Raw genomic sequence first — 6,981 nt, 5'->3', positions numbered from 1 at the left:
CTCCGTAATACTTGGCCCATCTTATGCAGGTGGTCCTTGACTTAACAATTACAGTTGGGACCGGAATGGTGGAGCTGTAAAGTGAGTTGCACCTTTTTGTTGTGGTCGTAAAAGAATCACCACGGTCATTAAGCAGAGCTGGCTTCCCCCATTGACTTTTTTCATTGGAGACCTCAGGGAAGGTCATAAATGGTCATCCCAGAGCCCTGGGACGCTGCAACTATGGTAAATACATGCCGATTGGCAAGTACCCAAATTTTGATGATGTCACCCGAGGGACACTGCAGTGATTGTAAGTGTGAGGACTGGTTGAAAGTCTCTTATTTGGGTGAATGCTGGGAGTTGAAGTCCGCCCATCTTCAAGTTGCCAAGGTTGAGATACCCTGCTCTAGCCCACATTCCCTAGGTCCTAGGAGGTCACCTATTCAAGTACTAGCCAGGGATAGTCAGGCTTTGCTGCCAAGTCCCTACAAAGTGGACGAAGTATTGCTAGCTGCTAAGATCCCTGGAGGAGATGCAGTACTCCATAATTGCCTCCAGGCTCCGGAAAAAAAGTGCCAATAGCTTGCCAACGATCTCATCCTGTCATTGGATGGAGTTTGAAGCAGCTGTGAATCACAGGAGCCTGTGATACTGTACCTTATGAATAAGTCTTTGTCCGTCCTTTTCACAGGCAGCTCCTCCCAATGGAAGGAAGGTGAATGTCGTGGGAGTAACCGAGACCGATGCACTCCTTTCCCGAGTTTTACAGGGAGTGCAGCATTCCCAAGACGCCTACATCATTCTAATGCCCATCTGTAGACTACAGAAGTTATAAAATAGCCACTAGGTGGCGGTAGGAAAGGGGTAACGGAAAAGGAGCTTTTTGCTGCCATCTAGCTGTTGTCGTGATTTGTGCAGCCCAGATATGCGAGGCCTAACTTTTGACACATGGGAAAGTACAGAGGTGATCCAGGAGAAGTAATTAGGCAAATATGTGTGCGAGAATTTTTTTATTATTATTTTTTTAAAAAAGCCCTTGCCTTGCCCTACTGATTGAACTTTGAACCTGTGGAATGTCTTCAAGATTAGGAGGAGCATATTCACCTCTGATCCTGGGACTTACTTTATTGATTCCAGTTATTCAACTGGGCTTTCAAGCTTTCATGGCAAATTTTAAATTTAGACTTTGGCACTTATACCTTGGCACTCGACTGCTTTGCTCTTCATTTTGAGGCAGAAATCTTGTCCTGACACTCATCTTTCTCCCGGTAGTCAATGTGTAAGGAAGAACTTGCTGACATTGGCTGCCTCATGACTCGCCGTTTCTTCTGGCCAAAATAGCAAGTCCATGCATGGTTTTCGTGGTGTGTTTTTTTTAATAACGTTGAAAAAATACATTCAAATAATTTAAATTTGGGTTGTGAAATTTTTAGTTAATATTACAGTTCATAATGATACAAAGATCTGCAAATGGAAACAGAATGACTTGTGGCAAAAAAACCCCAAAAAACAAAGAGAGTACCAATAGTGATAGGTGCCTTAAGTGCAATCCCAAAATATTTGGAACACCATTTGAACACTATCAGCATTGACAAAGTTGCAATCAATCAATTGTAAAAGGCAGCTTTGCTTGGAAAAGCTTACGTCCTGTGACGTAAGTCTTCAACTGAACTATTTGTTTAGTGTCTATTCAAAGTTACAGTGGCACTGAAAAAGTAACACGACTGTTTTTTTTCATACTTACAAGAGTCACTGCATCCTCATGGTCATGTGATCAAATTTGGCCACTTGGCAACTGGCATTGTCTTTATGACATGTTCCAGAGTCACTGGGACCTTCCGATAAGCAGAGTCAGTGGGGGAAGCCAGATTTGCTTAACCGCGTTACTAACGGAACAAGTGAAGTGATTCATTTAACAGTTGTAGCAGGAAAGGTGGTAAAATTGGTGCGGACCTCATTTAACAGTCTCCCTTAGCAACAGAAATTTTGCCTATACCAGGGGTAGGCAACCTTGGCTCTTTTATGACTCATGGACTTCAACTCCCAGAATTCCTGAGTCAGCATAGTTGACTCAGGAATTCTGGGAGTTGAAGTCCATGAATCATAAAAGAGCCAAGGTTGCCTACCCCTGGCCTATACTGTAGCACAGGGGTCTTCAAAGTTGGCCTTTTATGACCTGTGGACTTCAACTCCCTGAATTCCTCAGCCAGGCCCGCTGGCTGAGGAATTCTGGGAGTTGAAGTCCACAAGTCATAAAAGGGCCAAGTCTGAAGACTCCAGCTGTAGCACATAACATTTGCTTGTCCCAGGGCTTAGTGAAGGACTCAAGAGGTATATAAAATTGCCAAATCCAGTCTAAACACATCTGGCTGATAGTGATAATGGTAATGCAAATGTATTATTTAAATGAACATGAAGGTATTTTTAGAATCCTTCCGAAAGATCAGTTGGTAGGAATGGTCCAAGACATTGAGAGGATCTTACTGAATCTTCTGTGAGGCAGACACGTCTCTTCCTCTTTTCTCTATGGTACCTTCCCATAGGGCAGCTGATGTTATGTCACATTGCCTGCAAAATACTTGCTTAATTGAAAGATGTCTTCCAAACAGTCATTCCCACAGTCCCGTCATAGTTACAACCCTTGCTAGAGGAGCTCAACCACATCTACGAAGGAATAATTGAGAGGGTTGTAATGAGCCACAGGAAGCTTATGTTTCAAACTATAATTATTTATGTATTGTTTCCCATCTTTTCACTTATGTTTTCCGAACTGTAGAAGCTTTACAGTTGGTCACTCACTGAATCAGACCCATTATTTTCCTGGACTTCACTTCCACAGAGCAAAACCTGGTCCATGGGTGTAGACATCTGCATGTGGACACACAAACATGCCTGCCCTTCAAAGGTATATTGGAAACCAGAGATGATACGCATCCACATGGAGCCTAACTAATGACCTAAGAAGTGAATTATTTTCTTTGTGGTCACAACCTATTCAACAACTACTTCTGAGTCAGTGACAAGAATTAGAACGTAGGTCATTATCTTTTTCCCTCGTGATTTCTCAGAGGCTAAAGGTATTCAGAGCAAGGAAGAAATGGAGTTCCTTAGGAAGATCCGTTTAAGTCTTAAAAACGTGGAATCAACATCCTTTTGAACCCATATTATTCCAAAGATCCTTTAGAAAGAGCTTAAATCGGTGATTGTAGTTTTATCGTTACTGGATCAGCTTGGATTTGTATGTAATTTTCCACAAAGCAAATCTATAAAAGGTGATATTAGCCGCAGAGAAAGAATTCACGTAAATTTATTTATTTATTTATGGGACTTATATGCTGCCCTATCTCCCGAAGGACTCAGGGCGGCTCACAACCATAAAACAGCTATAAAAAAGACAGTAATACAAATATTAAAAAGAATTAAATTACAAAGCCCCATAATTAATTACTAAAACCAATAAGATTAAAACAATATTAAAAACCCCCATCCTCAGTCCAGGTCGGCCAGTTGGAAAAGATACGTCTTTAGGTCGCAACAAAAGGACCGGAGATCTGGGGACATCCGAAGTTCTCGGGGGAGCTGATTCCAAAGGGCGGGTGCCCCAACAGAGAAGGCCCTCCTCCTGGGGGTCGCCAGCCGACACTGTCTAGCCGACGGCACCCTGAGGAGACCCCCTCTGTGTGAGCGCACAGGGCGGAGGGAAGTCGTTCCTGGAAGCAGGTGGTCCTGTAATTATCCCGGACCTAAGCCATGTAGGGCTTTATAGGTAAGAACCAGCACCTTGAACCTCACCTGGAGGACAACCGGCAACCAATGCAGCTCACGCAGAAGGGGTGTAATATGGGAGTATCAGGATGCTCCCATCACAACCCGCGCGGCCGCATTCTGCACCAGCTGAAGCCTCCTGGTGGTCTTCAAGGGCAGCCCCATGTAGAGAGCGTTACAGTAATCTATACGGGAGGTAACGAGTGCATGAGTGACTGTACGAAAAGCATCTCGGTCCAGATAGGGGCTCAACTGGCGCACCAGGCGAACCTGGGCAAATGCCCCCTGTGGATGCCTCTTAGTTCTCTTTAAATTTAAACCAGGGAAATAAATCAGGTGTTGGGTGAAGAGCTCCTTCAAGCTGGCTGCTGAGGAGAAGAAAAATCTCTCGTATCAAATAAGAGAGGTGTATGAATATATTATGCCAGATCACATCAACTCTTGTCTTGATAAGGTTTCATATAATGAGGAGAAATTAGGGAGACAATAAGTTCTACTTCTGCCTTAGGCATAAAAGCCAGCTAGATGACTTTAGACCAGTCAATTTCTCTCAGCCTAACCCACCTCATAGGGTTGCTGAGAAAATAGGAGGAGGAAGGAGTATTATGTATGTTTGCCAAAATGTTAAAAATACATAATGTTGCATAGAAGTTACATTAATCTTCCCCCATCCTAGTAAGCTCTTGAAGTGTCAGCATTTTATACTGTACCCCCATTAAAGGTAAAGGTAAAGGTTCTCCCGCAAATGTGTGCTAGTCGTTTCCAACTCTAGGGGCCGGTGCTCATCTCCGTTTCAAAACCGAAGAGCCAGCGCTTGTCCGAGGACGTCTCTGTGGTCATGTGGCCGGCATGACTAGACGCCAAAGGTGCACGGAACGCTGTTACCTTCCCACCGTAGTGGTCCCTATTTTTCTACTTGAATTTTTACGTGCTTTCGAACTGCTAGGTTGGCAGAAGCTGGGACGAGTAACAGGCGCTCACTCTGTTATGCGGCACTTGGGATTCGACCCGCCAAACTGCCGACCTGATCGACAAGCTCAGCGTCCTAAACCACTGAGCCACCGCGTCCCTACCCCCATTATCTCTACTCTAATACTGATAGGCAGTGTTTCTCAACCTCAGCTGCTTGAAGATGGGTGGACTTCAACTCCCAGAGTTCCCCAGCCAGCTGGGGAATTTTGGGAGTTGACGTCCACCCATCTTCAAGCTGCCGAAGTTGAGAAACACTGCTAATGGGAAATAATAGGCCAACACATTTGGAGGGTCTCAGAAGAAAACATGCTTAAATCATGCTTATATATCCAAGCCTTTTAATTCTATTATATGTTTCTCACTGTAGGGGGTGGAAAAAATTCTTACAATAATAACACAAACTTTACACAGGAAGTATTTCCAAATCCTGTCAGAAAGCTCTGTGTAATCTGCTGCAAGGAACAAAGTGTTTGTCAACAGAAGCACACATGGCTGTCTGTCAAGTGTTTCTGCTTAATTATATGGTGTAAGACAGGGAATTTCGGAAGAAACAAAAATAAGCTGAAGGACATGGGAATGAGTTACTTGAAGGAGTTTGTGTGATGGTACACAAAGAAAAAGAGTCATGAATGAGTATGGGCCCTGTATGGAATGGAATGACCAGGTTACACGAAAGAAGTAAGCTAAGGGGTTTGATTAAACAGAGAATGAAGGCGGATCAAGGTACGAAAACATCCTATGAAGCAAAAATAAAGTAGGCTAAGAGGAAGGGAATGACAAAGTAAATTAGGATTAGATAGAGATGATGAAACTCTGAAAAAGAACCAAAGGCAACATATCAACTGGTATATGTGCATGGTAGAAGTCTGAATTTTATTTGTTTGTAGATTTATAAGACCACCCAAGTCAAACTGTGTGACTCCAGGTGGCGTACAACATAAACACACCATAATGGTGACAATAACAAAAAAATAAAAACTTAACACCAGTAATCAATATATAAATAAAAAGGCTAAAATGTTTGCAAGGACAGAAAAATGTAGAGAGGTATAGTGAATGATGCTGTCTTAAACTAAATTTAATTGTATTAACTTTTATTTTCCCCTTATGTCATCGATACCTTGGCTTGCTATTTATTACTCGTTTTCCTTACTTGCCATAATGAAATCGAATATAGTGTGATCGGTATGTAGTTAGATATGGATGGAGATTTGCCCAAATTAATTGCTCTTTTCCCTTCTTCCTTTCAGTAGTTATAATTTTCCCCAATCACAAGCCTTCCAGATTTCTTTAAATTGCAGTTCCCATAACTTCTATACCAGGGGTCGGCAACCTCGGCTCTTTTATGACTCGTGGACTTCAACTCCCAGAATTCCTGAGCCAGCTGAGCTATGCTGGCTCAGAAATTCTGGGAGTTGAAGTCCACGAGTCATAAAAGAGCCGAGGTTGCCGACCCCTGTTCTATACAATATGGAGAATTCTGTAAAATTGTAGTCTTAAGGTTATCTGTAAAGCCTCCAAGCTAGGTATTACAGATCCCAATCTCGACAATTTGTCATCCAAAATTAGGCCTTAATATTATGGTACTGGCGGAAGTCTTTCTCACGTCAGGGGTTATCTAATAAAACATGTAATGTACGCTTATATATATATTTTCCACCTCAAGTTATTTTAGGATGGTTCCTTAGAGTGTCAGGCGTTGGCTTAGGTTATTTTTAACGTTGATGACTGAATCACCCTTGGTATGTCAGCTTGCATTCCTGTTGCATGAAAAGGTTCAGACGCAGCATAAGTCATTTCTGTGGCTCTGATTTGGGCTCTTTCACACCGATTGTTTCTTCCAGATACTTTTTTTTATAGCTGTGTCCATATGAGGACAAAACTGGCAAAAGGTAGGAAATACCTTTCTTCTTACATGTAGTTGCCGTTATTTCTTTCTGAGGTACAGATGGTCCTCCTTTGTTTAGTGACTGTTCAAATAAATGGTCCTGAAGAAAGTGACTTATGACCAGTTTTCAGACTTACAGCCATTGCAGCATCCCCACAGTCCCGTGATCGAAATTCGGCACTCTTGGCAACTGGCCTGCATCTATGACATTTGCACTGTCCTGGGGTCACATGGTCAGTCGGCGGTATATAAATGTAATAAAATAAATAAATAAATAAATCACTTGCAACCTTCCCAGCCAACTTTCAACAAACGTAGCAAATGAGGGAAGCCAGATTTGCTTAAAGACTGCATGATTCACTTAACAACTGCAG

Source organism: Vipera ursinii (genome assembly GCF_947247035.1).
Source record: "Vipera ursinii genome assembly, chromosome: Z".
In the NCBI taxonomy this organism is placed as follows: domain Eukaryota; kingdom Metazoa; phylum Chordata; class Lepidosauria; order Squamata; family Viperidae; genus Vipera; species Vipera ursinii.
Note: the sequence above shows the minus strand (reverse complement) of the source record.